Genomic DNA, 20,708 nt, shown 5'->3' on the forward strand with positions numbered 1-20,708 from the left:
ATACCTATACATATAAGCTATACATTGAGACTCAGAGTGGGGTCACTATAAACTGTTTTAGTAGCAATGTAAAAAACAAAAAACCTTGGTAAAAAAGACAGCTATTCCAATTCAGTGTGAGACAAGGGAAGCATCACATGCTTCTATATCTAAAAACACAGCTACCGCTACAAACTATCCAATTAAATTTTATTCATGGTATCTAATCATAACAGAAGTAGTCTCAGGACACTTTTCATAAAGAGCAGGTCAAAACCACACTATAAGATATCAAAGACCGTCAGATATGCGTTAAGGAACAACTTCCGAATTCTAATCCTGCAATGTAAATGTTCATTTTCAGGTTTTGCTATGTATTTGAAAGTTGCTTGAATCAATCTTGCATGCTATTACATACTTTCTATGACTAAAATCTTGTCAAACAATACAATAGATCATATGTTTATACTCAGCTAGATTGGGCCCAGTTATTGTGGATATTACATATGTCAAATGTCCGCGCATGGTCCGTCCTTCTATTTACTATGTCCGAACAGGCACACATAAATGACGTCAGAACCGCCGCAGGCATCGTGCTTGGCTCGTACCTCTCTCAGGCGGGCTGTGGACGGCCCACTGGCCGCAGTTATACCCGGAGCGGGTGCACTCACACTGGTCAAACGCACTAGGCTCTAGCCGAAAAACCAGTTTTGGCCCGGTGCGGAAGGACAGTGTGAGTGCGCCCTTAGGTAGAGTAAAAACAAGACAACAAGACAAGACAATTGGGAGTGGTACAGTAAATCGAGAATTCAGGATTGTCTTGCACAATAAAACAAAGATGAGTGTTAAATTGCTGCAAAAGCAAATAATGTAAGAGAAATATAGCAATGTAAATGTAAAGATCAGCAATTAATTACTTATTATTTATGACAACTGTCTGAAAGAAAAAAAAAACCTACCAGTAAATTTGTTGCATCATACATTTTGTTGATGCTGCAGTTTTTTTTTTGTGTTTCCAATCGTGGCCAAATTTCTTCTTTTGATTTTCAATTTTTTTTTGTAAGGCTGCTTGGCCCCGCACTGCTTACACATCTTGCTGGCCACACCAATCGTTTCCTTGCATGTGATGCATTGTTTTTGAGTAGGCATCTGGAGACAGAAACAGAAATAAGAAATGAGAACACTGCATGCTGTGTTGCCAGTGAATAATAAATTAACACAATAAATACAGTGCTCTTACATGTTGGCCTTCAAAGAAAACTGTGTCCCCAAATTAGTTTTTTTTCCAAGTAAATTTATAAAAACTGCATATGTGATAGTTTTTTGAGGGCTCTAGAAGGTAACAATAAATGCTTGTTATGAATTAAGAAATACCTATAGACCTTTTCAAAGATGTAAACTTAAACATTCCAAAACAGTCCTAGTTTATTTCCTGTTGCAGTGTATGTAAATGACACCAGCTGTCAGGAAGTAAACAAGGAACAAGGCTGTTGCCTAGCAATGGAATTCCGTTGAAAAGGTCTATTGAAAATAAAATACGTTAAGTGTGTATTAACAAATGCATTCTTCCTTAAAACATGCACAAATAGTCACAAACATAGTAAATGGGTCACATATTTGACGGTACACCTGTTTTGTCTGTCCTCTACCGTGTCTTATGTATTCCCGGCTTTGCACCTGTACGTGTCTTTACGTAATCTAGGGTGTCTAAAAATATATTTGAATCTCAACTAGACAGCCTGATTAAAAGAAAAGATTAAATCTAAAATACATATCATTTTAGCTTACCATTTCATGTAACGTAAGACTAATTGGGAGCGTGTAAACGCATATAACGTTTAACACCTAAAACAATAACGATGAGCGATCTCTTTCATTTAATATTAGCTATTGTGAAAACGGATATTTATACAAATCATCATCAAAGTTAAATATCACGTTAGCGGTTGTCCGCGCTAGCTGACTAGCTTTATTGCCTAGTTAAATGAATGTTAACTGAGCTCTTAAAACATTATACAGCCGATAATAATCTAGTTTCTATTACATTAATAGACGGCGAAAGGACATAGAATGCAATGATTTACACATTTGATCGTTCTCAAATCGTTTTTAGCACTATTTATTACTAGCTACTTACCTTTAATAGTCTGTGTGTCAAGCGATGAAAAAAGATGTAATCAAATAGACCCACAATGCACCATGGACACATGCGAAAAGAGGCATACGTCCTGCCTACGTTCAAACCCGACACAGGGGGCTTTCAACTCATTAAAGGACTGCCCTGAGCTTCAAATATGGACGTTTAAGGAGAGCCCTAAGCTTCAAATATCGCCGCGGACGGGTTTACATTGGAATAAGTTGAAAGCCCTCTGCGTCGGGTTTGTACGTTTAAGGAGACCTTTTTAGTCAGTAACTAACGCCAAAGGCCCCTGACCAATCGTCAGTTTTTGACGCGTTGGGAGTGAGACTGTGTTGTCACAGCAGGGGATTGAGGGGGGAGGGAAGGAAGCATTTGGGGCAGTGAGGGTGTGTGGGGATCTGGAGGTGTCATGGAGACGACAGAAGGCTGTGAGCTGAACCTATTGAAGAATCTGTTCAGCTCGTTTGCCCTCTCCAGGCTGCCTGATGACTGTCTGCAGCTCACCTTACACCCAGTGATCTGCTTCATACCAGTCCACACATCCCTCACATTGTTCTGCTGGAGTTTGGCCTTCAGCTTCCTCCTGTAGGCGTCTTTACAGGTCCTCAGCATATCCCTAAAAAGGAAATAATATGATAAAAAGTCTTAATAATGAGAAAAAGTCATGATAATGACATAAAAAGTTATAATAAAGAGATGAAAATTCATGATAATGACGTAAAAAGTCATAAAAATGAGATAACAAGTCATAATTATGAGATAAAAAGTCATAATAACATGATAGAAAGTCAAAATAATGAGATAAAAATTCATAAATGTGAAATGAAAAGTGGAAATGATGAGAAAAAGTTATCATATAAGATAAAAAGTCAATGAGATAACAATGAGATAAAGTCAAAATATTAAGATGTAAAGTGGAAATAAGATAAAAAGTGGAAATAATACGATAAAAAGTCTTAATAATAAGAAAAAGTCATGATTATGACATAAAAAGTCATAATAATGAGATAAAAAGTCAGAAATATGAGATGAAAAGTCGAAATAATGAGATAAAAGTTGAAATTAGCTAAAAAGTCCTAATAATGAGATAAAAATTTAAAACAGTGAGATAAGAAGTTGAAATGAGATCAAAAGTCATAATAATGAGATAAAAAGTCATAATTATGAGATAAAAAGTCATAACGAGATAAAGTCAAAATAATGAGATGAAGTCATAATAATAAGATAAAAAGTCATAATAATGGGGTTAGGTTTAGGTTTAGGGTTGGGGTTAGTGTTAGAGGGTTAGGGGAAGAGTGTTAGGGATAGGGGTTAGGGTTAGAATATGTGTTTGGATTCACTTTTCTCTGGCATTTGGCCTTTTCACACATGAAATGTCATTCCCAGCCTTTACAAGCTCTTAAACGCTTAAAAACGTCATTTTCAGCCTCTAAAAGCTCTGAAACGCCTAAAAACATGTTTGCATGGAATAGACTGTAATTTCTGTTTGGAAGCTTTAGAATACAAATTTCACAGTATTATATGTTAAAGTAGCATAAATATGAAGAATACTTGTTTGGATCCACGTTTCTATGGCATTTGGCTTATTTTACACATGAAATGTTAAATTCAGTCCTGGAATGTTAAGTCACAGTTCTAGAATATGAAGTCACTGTTTTAGAATGTTAAGTAACAGTTCCAGGATCTTAAGTTACAATTCTAAAATGTTAAGTCACAGTTCTAGAATGTTAAGTCAAAGCTCTAGAATGTTAAGTCACATACCTCGTATATTAAGTGCACACAGACATATCATTGCTTTGATACTGCATTAAGCTGTTCACTAGAGTTCATAATCTGATTTTGAGAGGTAATCGTAGGACATTGGATTCCAGAGAAAGTCAGTTCAAGAATGTATGTTTGAATCACAATTCTAAAATGTTAAGTAGCAGTTCTAGAATGATGATTTACAATTCTAGGAGTGAAAGTTCTTAAATGTTATGTTATATTTCTAGAATGTGAAGTTACAGTTCAATCAGAGTCCAAATATGCTAAGGTTCATTCCTAGAATGTTAAGTCCCAGTAGCACAATGTTGTAGCAATTCTAGAATGTTAGGTCACAGTTCTATTCACATTTATGAATTTTAATCTCATTATTTTGACTTTCTATCATGTTATTATGACTTTTTAATCTCATAATTATGACTTGTTATCTCATTTTTATGACTTTTTACGTCATTATCATGAATTTTCATCTCTTTATTATAACTTTTTATGTCATTATCATGACTTTTTCTCATTATTAAGACTGTGAAAGTTCTTAAATGTTATGTTATATTTCTAGAATGTGAAGTTACAGTTCAATCAGAGTCCAAATATGCTAAGGTTCATTCCTAGAATGTTAAGTCCCAGTAGCACAATGTTGTAGCAATTCTAGAATGTTAGGTCACAGTTCTAGAATGTTGTCAAAGTTCTAGAATTTTAACAATTCTAGAATTTTTAGTTAAAGTTCTAGAATGTTAAGTCCAAGTTCTAGAATGTTAAGTGTAAATTCTCGAATGTTAAGTCAAAGTTCTAGAATGTTAAGTAACAATTCTAGATTTTTGTTAAGGTTCAGTACTAGATGATAGATTTTAAGTCACAGTGGCATAATGTTAAGTCGCAGTTCTAAAATATGAAGTCACTGTTTTAGAATGTTAAGTGAAAGTTCTAGAATGTGACGTTACAATTCTCAAATGCTAGGTCACATACCTAGTATGTTAACCGTACTGTTATGTTCCGGGTCAAATTAACCCATTTAAAGTTTGAAGATCTAGGAAAAATAGTTAAAAGTATTTTTTCAGTATGAAATTTCTTCTGCTTGCCTGAATTTGTGTAATCAACATATATGAAAATGGTTCATCTCACATATTTGCAACCATTTGCAACCCTGCATGTTTATATCACATAGATACTGTTACAGGATACGGGTCAATTTGATCCGACAGTCAAACTGAAGGTAAAAGAGTGTCAGAAATGTCAGACTATTTCTTTCTTTGCAACTGTGGGACATGTTTTACCCTTATCTCGCTCTCTCTCACACACAAACACACACACATACACACAAACACACACACACACACACACACACACAGGTGCAGGTGTTGAAACCCTATATGTTCTCGCAGGAAAAATTCCATCACGCACACACAGACAGAAACACAGACACAGGTGCAGGTTTTATGACTTTTGACGGGAACCATTTATTTTCTCGCGGAAAAACTCCACCCACATTCACTGGACACTCAACAGGGGAGGGGCAAATCTTATAAAAGATTCTCTGCATGGGAGTCCTACCAACATTACACTCTGTCAGGCAGACTTTTACAAAATGAGCAGCAGAAGCGAATGGATGACAGTCCAGGAGGCTCTGGAAGTAATCATTGATCATGACAGTGAAAGAGAGGAGGAAGTGTCTGAAGATGAAGACTGTCTCAGATTCAAAAAACCTTTAATGTCCCGCAGACGGGGAAATTCTTTTGTCACAGTAACAACAGAATATGACAAAATAAGATAAAAAATTGCAAAAATAAGCAATAAAGTTAAATTTAAAAAGGGAATAAACGCCACCAAGACTAAGGAGCTAGTGGTGGATTTCCGCAGGAGTAAATCTGCCCCCACACCCATCTCCATCAACGGCGTGACTGTGGATGTTGTCCAGGATTACAAATATCTTGGAGTATACCTGGACAACAAACTGGACTTTTCCAAGAACACTGAGGCTGTTTACAAGAAGGGCCAGAGTCGTCTCTATTTCCTGAGGAGGCTCCGGTCATTCAATGTATGTTACACCATGCTGAGGATGTTCTACCAGTCAGTGGTAGCCAGTGCCATCTTCTTTGCTGTTGTGTGCTGGGGCAGCAGACTGAGGGCAGCAGACGCAAAGAGGATCAGTAAGATCATCAGGAAGGCTGGCTCCGTCCTGGGGGTCAAACTGGACTCTTTGGTGGCGGTGTCTGAGAGGCGGATGCTGTCTAAACTGCACAGCATCCTGGACAATAACTCTCACCCTCTCCACCAGCTGCTGACCTCCAGCAGAAGCACATTCAGCCATAGACTCATTCTCCCACGGTGTAATACTGAACGCCTGAGGAAGTCTTTTCTTCCGGCGGCCATCAAACTTTATAATTCATCTCCCCCCAGTCAGGTAAGGAACAGTGGAGACACTGTATCCTGAAAATGTCACTTTGTCACTTTATACCCTCACTGCACCACTTTATTCAGTTGTACTGTCACTTAGTTTAGTAAGTAATGCTGCTATACTACACTGTCTCTTTATATCACCACTACATCACTTTATTTATTTATTAATGGTACTGTAACTATCTGCTGATACACTTACTGTACTTTAGGACATGCTGCTACATTTCACTGTGGTTTACTGTAACTGACTTCAGTACGAAATGCTGCTACACTCCACTGTGCCATACTGTCACTTAGTTCTGTAGGAAATGCTGCTACATTTTTAACATTTTTAACATTTTTAACACTTATAACTTATCGCTCCTTCTCACTTATCTAGTTTGTACTTATTTTATTCAATCTGCTGCTAAACTGCACAGCGCGTATTGTTGTATATTGTATATACCTACGCTTAACCACGACGTCTGTTGCACTCTGTCACACTTGGTTCATTGCTTGATTTATCTGACGTTAGCTTTATTTTGATTTGATTTATGTTTATGCTTATTGTTACTCTGATCCTTTTCCGCCTTTGTATCGAAACTGTTGCACAATAATTTCCCTCTGGATAAATAAAGCTTCTTGAATCTTGAATCTTGAATAGACATGTATACATATTCACATGATATAGTGCAGTTGTTCTTGTTTTGTTTGTTTGTAATAATGTAATATGGAGTGAATAAATATGATTAAATATGTTCAAATAGTGCAAAAAACAGAAGTGCCCATAGTACAGGCATATTGCACAGTGCAGGGTACAGGTTGAGGTCAATAGTCTATTGGGAGAAGTGCTGATTGTAAAGTCTGACAGCAGCAGGAAGGAAGGACCTGCTATACCTCTCCTTCGCACACTTAGGGTGAATCAGTCTGTTGCTGAAGGAGCTGCCCAGTGCTGTGAGAGTGACCTGCAGGGGGTGGGACTCCTGTACCAGCAGGGATGACAGCTTGTCCAGCATCCTGCTCTCTCCCACCACCTGCACTGAGTCCACAGGGCATCCCAGGATGGAGCCGGCCTTCTTGATAAGTGTTTTAAGTCTCCTCCTGTCTGCTGCTGATATGCTGCTGCTCCAGCAGACTACTCCATAGAAAATGGCTGATGCCACCACAGAGTCATAGAAGGAGGTCGGGAGTGCCCCTTTCACTCCAAAGGACCTGAGCTTCCTCAGAAGGTACAGTCTGCTCTGACCTTTCTTATATGTTGCTGCAGTGTGGTCACACCAGTCCAGTTAATTGTTCAGGTGAACTCCCAGGTACTTGTAAGATGTCACCATCTCAATGTCCGTTCCCCGGATGTTCACCTGTGTGCAGGGTTGTTTGTGCCTGCGGAAATCCACCACCAGCTCTTTGGTCTTCCCGGCGTTGAGCTGGAGGTGGTTCCGCCGGCACCAGTCCACAAAGTCCTGAATAAGTTTTCTGTAGGCTCCGTCGTCACCGTCCCTGATGAGGCCGACGATAGCAGAGTCGTCAGAGAACTTTTGTAGATGGCAGTGAGGGGATTGGTGGTAGAAGTCTGCGGTGTACAGGGTGATCAGGAAAGGAGCCAGGACCGTTCAGTCTAATGATTCTGATTTTGAACCAGATGAGGGAATTGCTATTCCTATTCCTCGGAGCATGACATTTGTGTCAAAAAATGGTAAAATACAGTGGTCTTCATCCCCAAATGTGTGTCAGGCAAAACTGTCTGCAGAAAACATAATAAAGACAGTTCCAGGGCCCACTAGGATGGCAGTGACTCGTGTGACTGAATAATAAATCCTTGACTCTTTAAATTAGTTTCTAGAGATTATCTAATATGTGCATTGTTCATTTTACTTGGACTTGGACAATCACTCTCCTATTAAAGCTTCATGTCAAATGATTGTCTCTTTCATGTCCACCAAAAATCCTGCCATCTTCACAGCTCAACCAAACACCATGTTGGGCAGGTAATGATTGACAGATAGCAGTTGGTAAAGAAGTTACACAGTACTTAAAAATATGTTTTTAACGTTTTTAACATGTCTAAGTTGTTTTTCATATGCTACAGGTCATGAGCAAAATGAGCAATCAACACCATGACTGAGCATTTCTGCTTTGGGGCTGTAGTGTATCAATGCTTTAAGTACCCTAAAGCACGGGGCACGGTACAGATGGACAGTGTGAGTGCACCCTTAAGGTGCACCAACATTTGGCCCAGTTGATCCGTTCTGTGCTAGAGCCTGATTGTCCAATTGACAATCAATTGACACTACAAAGACAAGATATTTAATGTTCAAACTGATAAACTTTAAAATTTGATACATGCAACATATTCAGAAAAAAAAATCGGACAGGGGCATGTTTACCAATGTGTTACATCACCTTTCCTTTTAACACCTCTCAATAAGCCTTCGGGAACTGAAGACACTAATTGTTGAAGCTTTTTGTAGGTAGAAATATTTACCATTCTTGCTTGATGTACAACTGATCATATTTCATGCTTCATAATGCGCCTAACAATTTCAATGGGTGACAGGTGTGGACTGCAGGCAGGCCAGTCTAGTACCTGCACTCTTTTACTATGAAGCCACGCTGTTGGAATACGTGCAGAATGTGACTTGGCATTGTCTTGCTGAAATAAGCAGTCCCTAAATTTCACTCCTGTGATCTTGGAACACGTCTTTATAATGCTGAACAAGCTGTTTTTATCTTTCAGTGTAAGACAGGGAATGTACAGTGGGGGGATGAGTTTGGGGGATGAGTTTTTTGGAATAGGGATTATGATTGAGGATTTCCATAAATCAGGTACTCAACTGCAGTTAAGTGACCTTTGAAAGATGTGGTGGAGGACACTGCTAAGTTGGTCAGCACAATACCTTAATTTTCATCCACAATTGCTATCTGGGCCACAGGCCTTTCTTATATTGACCTTCTTCAGGAGGTTGTTTACAGATTTCTCAGTGACAGAGGAAGTCATGAGAGGTCATGGTTTTTGAACAGAGTGTAGAAAAAAGTACAAAATAAAGCATTTTGCATATCTTCATTGCTACACCCTATTCTAATTGGTGATCTGTTGTTTTCATCTTGGATTTTAGTGACTGAGGACATGGATTCAATGCCTATCCAGGCTGATCCCTACTGCTGTCTTTATAAGCTCTTTTGTCTTTCCGAATTTCTTAACCTTACAGAGCGCTTGTATAGGATACTGAGCTGGAAAGTGCTCGACAGGGAGCGCAGAGAGGTGTGTAATACTGCAACTCTGCTTCCTTTGAGTCTGTGGCAAGGGCAGCGCAGAGGCAGAGGTAAAAAAGCCATAAAGTTGTCCACAAATGGAATACTTTTCCCCAGGCAGTATCCTTGAAGCCACAGGTGCAGCTAGCAGAGGCGAATGGTCATAACGTCACCAACACGTGCGGGGGAAGCTGGCCGGTTCACCATGGACCTGAAGTCCTGCTTGAGGACCTTGGACTGGCAGTACTTTAAATCATTGGTACCGGCCTGCAGGACCAGCGTAGAGGCCGAGCTGTCTTTCGAACACAGCTGGAGGGCGGAGGACTCAACCTCCCTGACGCGGGCTCTCAAAAAGTCGGTGTAATCAGAGGCAAACCACATGGTTAAAAGCTTTGGCCCATGTTTTGAAAAAATAAATACAATAAAGGCTGTGCACAAGTGATTCCAAATATAAAAACGAGAAACTGTGTTAAGAACAATATTTTAGGAAGCCGAAGGATTCTGTAATATCCTTATGTTGGTTTTTCACAGTCACAGGCAATGTTGGGTGTCGGCCTTATCGCTTTCGTGCAGATATTTCTGCAGATTCTCTGAATCTTTTGATGATATCATTGATTGCAGATGATGAAATCCCTAAATTAATTGCAGCTGTATGGTGAGAAATGTTGTTCTTGTTTTTTGAGCACTCCTCAACTTTACCAGTCTTTTGTTGCCCCCGTCCCAGCTTTTTTGGAAAGTGTTACAGGAATAAAATTAAAAATGAGTGGTGTTGAGGCAGTGAGTCAGGCTCCTCGGATCTGTTGAAGAGAAGTGATCAGTTTGGACACATATAAACAAGCTTAGGGTATTTATTAATGCAAAGATCTTTGGAGATGTCACCACAGAGAATCACATCTGTTCAGGCTGCAAGCCCGGTGAGATCTGCTGATACAGAGTACACTTCTTCTTTATAGGTATAAGCAAATATCACACACCAACAGACAGTGTCCTTGAAGTCCTCAGTGCTCTTTCACTTGTAGTTGCCCTATCTATTGACTGCTACACAAACTCCTTTTTATCTCTCCTCTGCACATACTCTCACAGTGGTTTTAAGGCTGAGAAACAAGCACCTACTGTCTGCATAATACATAAAATTACAATAAACACAGAATATAAATGTATAACACCTAATATGATACCACTACTCTTTAACCACTATAACAACCAGCGTATATACGTATATCCTTCAACATTCACTCTTTTGATCTCTTCTGAAGAGATCACTCTAGAGGCGCTCTACTGTAAAAACACTCCCTTCATCTTCTTCTACATTATCTAACATGGGATCTGGGGGAAGAAGAGGCATCATCAATTTAGGGGATTCCTGCCTTTCTATGGTGGAGGTGATCAACTTGACACACAGGAACCGGACACGGGGCGAAACAACAACCACATCCTACCATGATAGCTAAAAAGGTGGCCACTGAGATCAACAGAGACATAACAATTGTTTTCCATTTACCAAACATACCCGTCATCCAATCTTCGAATGGGTTATCTACACCTGAGTGTTTGTGCATGGTGGGTGCAAGGGTGAGTCATTTAGGTGGACACATGCATATACATCATACCTTTGCCAGCTGCTTTGATACTTACCGCAATTAATGATGGAACAGAGGTCAAACTGAAACCCAGTGACTGCGCCCTTGGTGTAATTTAGTTCTAGCCCACCATATTTTTTTAAGACAATCATCTGAGGACTCTACACTTCTCTTGTTTTTGTGAAGGGAAATCGTAGGCCTGTACTGTCCCAGCAGTTCTTTATACCAATATAATATTCCGGTGACTATTGCAATACTAACGAAAAGTAGTATGACTAGACACCTCCAGTTGCCCAGAGCCCCATCCTGGATTATGTAAGTCTTATGTAGTCAAATTTTGTAGTTCCAAGCAGAGCTAATCTGACCAGTGCATCCAAAAAGAATTACAGATTACTACTACCATGCAAATAAGAACATTTAACCAAGCCTCAGACATCTTAATTGTTGTTCTACAAAATGGTAATGAATTATATTGTATATTTATTGCATTCATTTTTTTAAAGCTTACAATGTGTGATTATATTGAGTATTATTTTTCAAAGCTTATACTATGTAATTATATAATTGCAAAGTTAACAAAAAGTATGTTTTCTCTTTAGCAAACACAGCTACTCTTTCTTCTGAGGAGTGGCTTCCTTATACTGGACTGGCAAGGTCCAGTCTAGGAGCTTAAAACCTTCATATGAACACTCTACTCATTCTTTGTATCTGTGTTGCTTTTCTTCTGCACTGCTTCTTCTGGCTGGGAATTGTGATCTTCCAGCTCGCTCATCTATGACCTATTTGGAGAGGTGGGCTCCACTATCACTTCACCCAATGCAACTAAAAGTGTATCTTTAGGGGGTCGCGTCGTCCGTTGTTGAGTCTATTGGGGTTCCCTCAGGACCCTTGGGTGGCCCTGATGGGGTGTCTGGTTGATGGGTTGATGACTCTGCTGACAAGTGGTTCTGAATCTCTGTCAACGATTGGCCTGGTTCCTCCACTGGGGTGTCCCTTACCCTCTAGACGGATAGCATGGGAGGTGTGTTCCACCACTCGGTAAGGACCTGGGCTCCAACCACTTCCTTTTGATGACTTTCAGAGGACCCAGGGAGTGGTGTGTGGGCCTGTGTCCTTGGGGGAGGTCTGCTTGTCCTTCACCTGGTCAGAAAAACCTGTAACGAGAGCTTGAAGCTGATTAAAATGACTAACATACTCACCCGCTGGTTCCTCCTGGGGTCCCAATCGCAGCCCTGCCCCGGGGCCTGGGAACTGTCTGCCTGTGACCAGCTCATATGGAGTGAATCCAGTGGTCAGATTTACTGAGCTCTGTATGGTCATTAGAGTGATGGGTAGAGCATCTACCCAGTCAATTTTGGTCTAACATGGGCTTGCCTGAAACACTGATTTCCTGATTGATGGCGGCAAAACCGGCCTTCCATCTGGCCACCTCCACAGACCATCTACGCAAACAGCTCCTCGTTGTTTCCACACTGTCAATTCTTGGGGAGCAACCCCCTTTTGTGCTTCCACAATTTGTTGTTTTGTTAGAGGAGCTCCTGGTGACGTCTCCTCTTCCGCACACACCATCATAAGTTTAAACTCATAACCTGCCACACTTTTTGCCACCATGTCAGTCATACGGTTACCTCTTGCAACTTCATCATTAACATTGTCATGTCCCTTGCACTTTATGATAGCTACCTGTTCGGGAAGGGATAAAGCTACCACTAGCTCTTTCATTTCTTCCTTGTGTGTGATGGGCCTGTTATCTGCTGTCAAAACCCTGCTCTCAACCACTGTCCTAGTTCCACATGCACTGCTCCTATTGCATATGCCAAGTCTCTGTAGATGTTGACTTTCTTTCCCTTACTGCAAAGCTCTGATCAATGCCACAATTTCTGCCCTTTGTGCTGATTGGGCTCCCTTTAGGGGGGCCGATTCTTCAACCACAAAGTCTGATTCTTCAACCGCAAAATCTTCTCCTTCGACTTTCCTAACCACTGCATATCCTGACTGTAGACCTTTGGTGTCATGTGTGAAACAGCTTCCATCAGTAAATAAAGTCCAGTATGGGTCTGTCAGTTCCTTGGCTTCCAGGTCAGGTCGTACTTGTCTTCCTGTGTTACTTTGTGTTCACATTGGTGAGGTTTTCCAGAAGTCATGTGGTCTGCCATGTTAATGCCTTCATGTGTGAAAAGTAGGTTAGGAGCCTCAAGTTGTTTGCTCAGTCGTCTCGTCCGAGTGACGTCATGGTGAAGGTTTGTGAGTTCACATAAGCTACTACACTGTGGTTAGTGAATAGGTGCAGTGTATGTCCCATCACTATGTGTGCTGTTTTTTGATTGAGTCTGGCCACAGACACAAGGAGAGAATAGCCAGGAATGTAGTTTCTACTGTATCCAGTTAACCCAAAAAATGAGAGCATGTCCTTCACTGTCTGTGGTTTGGGGTGATGTAAGATTGAGGTGATAAGCCAGAGCCGTGGGCAGTAAGCGTTCTTCCCAAGAATGAAAGCTGCTTCCTACATACTTGAAGTTAAGTCTGGCTCACTTTAAACCCTTGCTGTGCTAACCACCTCAGAACAGTCTCTGTGGCTGTCAGACTTTCTGTGGCTGATGCAGAGGCAATAAGTATGTCATCGACATACTGTATGAGAGTTGTGCCCTCCGGTAGAGGGCAGTCATGTGAGGCTGTCTTCAACAGTTGGTTGAAGATGCCTCGGGATAGTGCGAACCCCTTTGGCAGGCGAGTGTATTGCAGTTTTTCTCCCTGAAATGTGAATGAAAAAATATCCCGGTGCCTGGTTTTAAGACAGGCAAAATTGGTGTGTTCCAGGTGGACTGTGAGGGTTCTAACACTCCAACTTCTTTTAAGCCTGCAAATGTTTCCCTAATTCCCTCTTCTGCTTTAGCTTTATGTGGGTACTGTGTTTTTCAAATGGGGGGGGGGGGGGGGGGGGGGGGGGGGGTCCCAGGGTGAGGTCAAACGTCACAGGAGGCAAAAGACTACAATGTCCAACGTCAGTTGGGCCCTCTGACCACAATGTATTGGGCAGCCCATCTAGCAGGGAACCTGCAGACGCGTGATCAGTTTTCTCACGGCCATGTTCACGAGTGATCTGTTCATGAGCTAGTACAACAGTGTTGGCAACATTGGCTTTAGGGTACTTGTCCCCCCTCCCTCTCCCCCCCGCGCCCCAGCCCCGTTTGTACTCACACTGCCAGGGCCGGCCAATGCTTCTTGCTGTCCATACGCCATCACGCCGTAACACGTCACACGCATTGATCGCGTGTGTGTGGCTTTGTTTACAAATCTTTCCATAGACCTCGGAGATTTTGTGCGTCTTGTCGACTGTTTTTGAATATTTTCATCCGACCAAATCTGCAGTAGACACTCCACCTCCGCACACCAACATGAACCTTTCACCGCCATTGTTGTTGTTGTTAAATGTCCGCGCATGGTCCGTCCTTCTATTTACATGTCCGAACAGGCGGACATAACGCTACTGCCGTAGGGCTTGTGCTCGTGCTCGTGCACGTGCGCACGCTCGTGCTCGTACATGTGCAAACGGCTCCGCTAAAGCCCACCTCTTTCAAGCGGGCCGTGGACGACCCGCTGGCCGCAGTTGTGCACGGAGCGGGTGCACTCACACTGCTTAAAGGTACTAGGCTTTAGCTGAAAAAACGGTTTTGGCCGCGGCCAAAAGGACAGTGTGAGTAGGCTCTTAGGTGAGCATCAGTCATGGTATTTAGACTCACAGGGGGAGTGAACTGCTTGATACTCCATCATGGGATATTGCCCACTTGGAGGAGGCGTGGGAGCAGCATGTTGATTTGGAGCGTAGGCCACCCTGGAGGTGGGTGGGCCCCCTCTTCCATAACCCCTTGGTTGTGAAGCTTGATTTTGGGGACACACTCTTGCCCAATGACCCATCTGACCATGATGTGCAACATCATCCATAATTCGTGTCACTGAATTATTTAAATTATTGACCAAATTGTCAGATAAGGACAGAGAGGACAATTTAAAACCAGACTGTGAACTACCACCCCTAACAGAGTTTGTATATCTAGCAATGAACCTGTCAGATGTCTCTGCACAAATGACCCATCTTTTGGCCAGCTTTAAACCAGGTATATATTCGGTAAGCAGAGCAACATTAAAAAAAATACAAAAATGATCTGAAAAGCCAAAATCTAGTATGCACTTAAGTCAATGCCTTTAGAGATAACCAGGTCAAGAGTATGACCTTGATCATGTGTCGGCTCGGTAATGTGTTGGGTAACTCCAAAAGCTGAAAATGTGTCGGTGAACTGGTTGGCAAAACAATCAGTAGCATTATCAATATGAATATTAAAATCCCCAGAAATAGGGATAGAGTCATATTCAACAGTAACTTTAGATAAAAGCTCACCACATTCAGATAAAAAGACTTTTTGGAGTCTTGGAGGGCGGTAAAATGTGAGAACTAAACATGGCTATACAGATTTGATTATTAGAGCTAAATATTCAAATGTAGAATAGAAACCAAATGAGATGTTTTTACATGATAACATATCTGACAAAATAGCAGCAACAACACCACCTTTTTTGTTAGATCTGGAACAGTGTGAAAATGAAAAATTAGATGGTGAAGCTTCAATCAGCTCTTTACTACCAGTCTCATCAAGACAGGTCTCAGTGAGGAGAATACAATCAAGTTGATGTGATGTTATAGTATCATCAACAATGAAGGTTTCATTGTTAAGGGATCTAACATTGAGGAGAGCCATCTTTAAGGAGCTTGCCGAGTGAGTAGGAGTGTCAGTTAAGGCAGATTCTGGCCTAGGATGGCAGGAGTTGTTCACTGACAGTGTTTGAAAATCAAAGCACTAGGTGGCAGGACACATGCTGTTAAGACTTGCTGTGTTATTTGGAGAAACAGAAGCCTGGATCGAGTCCTGCCATGGTGCATATCATAGTGAAAATGCTATAAACTGAATAAAATTAGTGAGCAATTGATTTGTGCCCTTTCTGTTAGGATGCACACCATCTGCTCTTTATAGGCTTGGATTAGTCCAAAAATAATCAAAGTTTGAGATAAAATCATGTCCAGCTGCATAGCAAAAGTTTTGTAACTAGTGATGGAGACCGATCTGTCGACTAAGGCGTTCTGAGTTTTTGGAGAAAGTTGGAATGGGGCCAGACAACAGACAGAATTTTCCCAGACTCTCAATTGTGTAGCAGAGGGACTCCAAGTCTGCGTGCAATTTGCTGGAATTTCTAGCCATGACGTCATTCGTTCCCACGTGTGCTAGAACAATATTAACAGTGGGATGTAGGTAAATGAGCGTCGGAATGAGTTCGATTAAATCGACTACCTTTCCACCAGAGAGACAATAGGTACCAAGGAGAGTCAGATACCTAATGATAGAGTCACCAACTATCAAAATCTCCAGACTGCTGCCTACCGCACTGTTGCTGTAGACGGCTAGTTTCAGTGACAGCTGATCTGCCGTGCTAGCTAGGCTAACCAGGTTACCATCAGCGTCGGTCACGCCCAGCAGATTCACCGGTGCAGCCCCCTGGTTGGAGGGACCATGGCAGGGCTAAGATTGTAGACCTGCCGTGGTGGTGTCCGGGGCTCTGGATGTCGGAGCCGGAGCCACATCACTGCCCTCTGGTGTTAATGCACACACACGGGGTTGCCTGTCAGATGGAGAGACGGTGCGAGTGCACAGTGTGTCCAGCCGGGGGAACGAAGACTGCGGGGCAGGGATAGAAGGCCAAGACTCTGCATCAGATAATGAAGGAGGGGATGAACGTATATACTGTATATACATAGACTACATATAGTAGTCGCTGAATTAATTATGAATTAACTCGACTCGTTAAAATTTAGGATTTATTTTACCTCGTAGTAGGGCACCACACCAAAATAAGACAGGATGTTTATTAAACTTTGGTGAAGGTTTAATACCTGTTAGTAATTTAAAGTAATTGATGGTTTAAATTTTTATCAGTCTCGTCTTGAACGCGTTAATTCGTACCACAGCCTTTAGCAGTGACCAACACTTTCTGAACAGAACGGAAGACTCTCACAACGACGTAAGGTTATAAACATTTATTTGACTACCTAACAAAGAGAATACAGGACAGTGCAACAAGGTATAGACAAGTGAAAAGGGTTAAATGTGGATATGAAAAAGTTTAAGGCCAGAGTGATTCAGAACTACGGGGCTGGCATATAATATTAATACCGGACTGAAACTGGTTCTAATTGGCCTGTCAACAGAACTCGGATCAGAATTTAAGTGTCACCAACGTTTAAACCAAGAGTTGCATTAAAAGGCCAACCTTACTTTGCCGTTGATATTACAGTCGCCCTGGCATCTTACAGTACCGATGCAGGTTCGTAGGTCCGCGTCCCGGTGTTTGGCCTTAGGACCTTAGTCTTAGTTGGACCTTAGTTGGACCTTAGTTCTGGTTCTGTAGACTGGGTCAGCTGCGCGGTTGGATCGGCAGGCTCTTCTGCTCCCGTCCCGGCTCTTCAGGTGGCTGTGGCTCTGGAGGTTGTTTTTGGGTTGACAAAAATGTTCTGACCGGTTCTGAACTAGAGTTTGATGCAATTTGTCGACCAGACAAAAGGGAAAAGACGGCACAGGGGGTTTTACTATACTTAGGAAAAATAAAAATGTGTCGTAGAAACTTATAAAGTTGCGCGGTAAAAATAGGTTAATAAACGGAAATACTTAAGTAAGAAAACAACGTCTCTTGCTAACTTTGGGTTAACAAAGACAAAAGAACAAAGGGAACGAAGAGGGGAGAAGAGGTAAGTGCAGGAGGTGAAGTAACAGAGGGGGGTCAGAGGTGCGAAGAGGTGCAGAGGGAAGTTGCAGAGATAGAGAGAGTTCAAGAGAAGGCAGAGACAGCAGTCTCTTCCTTTTCTACTCAGACAAAGGGGATGTCTCGGTTTAAACCATCCCTTTGACTCTGAGCGAAGCAACTGCTTTTTACGCCAGGATTCTAATTCTGAGATAAAACTATCTTTGGTTGATTTTCCATTATTAAGCTTTCTGATATCCAATTTAACCAAAGTCTTTATGCAGACAGTTTTAACAGATACAGATACTACACATCATCACATTCTCCTAGATATAGTGACGGGCCTATTATTAAAACACAAATTATTTCAGGAATTAGACAGACTTTGCACTTCTGAAACCACATAAACATAATCACAAGATACAAATAATGTATATACTGTTACACACTTGCAAGAATGTCTTTGAACAGCCAGGTGCAATGAAACAGCGAACTTTAACTGTTTTCAAAACTTCTACACAAAGTTCAAAGTTTAGATTTTATTACTGAAAGTCCCTCTGTCTCCCAACAGAGCACAGCTCCTCCGGTTCGAATTGCGGTTATATTTGACTATGATTTAGGTTAAAAGGGGTCCTTCGTTAGAAGTTCTGTTTTTTTTATTACCCTAGGAGGGTTTGAGGTCGTAAACCACACCTTATCACCTATCGAAACAAGTATGCAAATGTCTTATCTACCGTTGTCTTCCTGCGACGCTGAGCAGACAACCAGACACAAAAACTCCTTAAACAGCACTTCCTCATGAGGTCCTACAAATGTGGTGAAGAAGTAGGACAGCGGGATGGGATCATCATCTTCGTCTTCTGAGCACGGAGTAAATAGGGGGAGAGAGACCCGTCTCCTTTTCATGGCGACGGTTGTTGTTTCATACGCACTTTCTCTTCCTCCTCTCTACGGACAAGCTCTTCTCTTAACCTTCTCTGCTCCAAGCCATATTTTTCATTTTCAATTACCTCGCTCTTATCAGCCTTCTGACTTTTTATATTTCCACTAGAAATGTCTGAGAGGGCCGGTTGGTGACTCCCACCTGAGCTACTTCCTACACCGTTCCCTCATACGTTCCCTCATACGTTCCCTTCATACATTAGAAAGGACTTTAACCTCAGCGGGGACTCTTACAGGAGGCTTCTCTTGGTTCTTGATTTAACTGTATTAAACATGCAGATTTTGATTAAACAGGTTCTGCTTACCTTTGTCAGTGGGCCCGTGAACCAGAAGAAATGTCCGTAATCAATCTATGTGACCAATTGCCTGAAGAATCACCTTCTCATCCCGAGCCCCAAAATTATTGAGGCAGTGAACAAGCCTCCCCGGATCTGTTGATGAGAAGTGATCAGTTTGGACACATATAAATAATATTTATTAATACGAAGATCTTTGATTTCACCACAGAGAATCACATCTGTTCAGGCTTCAAGCGCGGTGAGATCTGCCGATCCAGAGTACACTTCTCCTTAATAGGTATAAGCATATATCACACACCCACAGACATCCACAGTGTCCTTGAAGGCTTCAGTGCTCTTTTGCTTGTAATTGCCCTATCTACTGACTGCTACAAAAACTCCTTTTTATCTCTCCTCTGGACACACTCCCACAGTGGTTTCATGGCTGAGAAACTCAGCGCCGAGTTTACCCGGCGATTTGCGGACTTTGAAGCCCAGAAATCCAGATTTGAACTGCTCAGCAATCCGTTTCCGGTTGATGTGGAAAGCGCACCAATCGACTTCCAAATGGAGCTGATTGAACTCCAATGTAGTGACACGCTCAAGTCAAAGTATGACTCTGTGGGTGCTGCACAGTTTCCATGTTTTCTCCCCGACACACTGCCCCAGCTCCGTGCCCAAGCTGCTCAAATGCTCTCTATGTTCAGCAGCACATATCTATGTGAGCAACTGTTCTCCCTAATGAAGATGAACAAAACACCATTCAGGAGTCATCTCACTGATGAAAACCTTTACTCAATCCTGAGGATTTCCTCAGCTCAGAGCCTAACCCCAGACATCGATGCACTTGCATCCAAGAAGAGATGCCAGGCATCTGGCTTGAACCAATAGGAGTAATTCAGAATGTAGCAAACTTAGCCTGAATGAATGTTGTCTTGATGCACTTTTTCTACTCCAAGGCATGAACTGTTAATAGTTAAAAGATTCATTTTCATTAAAGGAAATTATTATTATATTTGGTTGTTTTGTTGTTGGCCTGTGAAAAAAGATTTAGGCCCTACCTTAAAAAGGAACTTGAAAAGCTACAGATACGTAATAATTGTGTTTTATTTCTAACTTAATTTAATTTAATTTAATTTAATTCATGTGTTTATAATATTAAGCTTTGGTTGTTCCATATTCAATGTTTGTGCAAAACTAAAGTTTGTTTCCATATGAAAAGGTTCAACATTTCATATCTAGAGAGAAGTGAATACATTAACATTTGTAGGCAATTTTTTAAATAAATATTGAGTTTGGCACGCAGCTTCGTCCCAATTTTTCGTTTTGGCCCACTGTGAATTTGAGTTTGACACCCTTGTTCTCAAGGGACTCATCCCTTTTCCAACCCTGCTATTCTTGTTTTTCATTTTTTTCTTAATTTTCAGAAATTAAAAAAAAAAAATCACTTGAATGTTGTGAGGCAAAATGTGTAAATCACGCTGGAAAAATATGTACTTATATGTATTATCATTCATTGCATATTCCCTGTAACACTTTCTCGTGTATGACCGTACACTATAATTCCATTTTTCCTAGCCATAACCCTGATCCTCTATATGACATGAATATTATACT

This window comes from Echiichthys vipera (assembly GCF_963691815.1).
Source record: "Echiichthys vipera genome assembly, chromosome: X".
NCBI lineage: Eukaryota > Metazoa > Chordata > Actinopteri > Perciformes > Trachinidae > Echiichthys > Echiichthys vipera.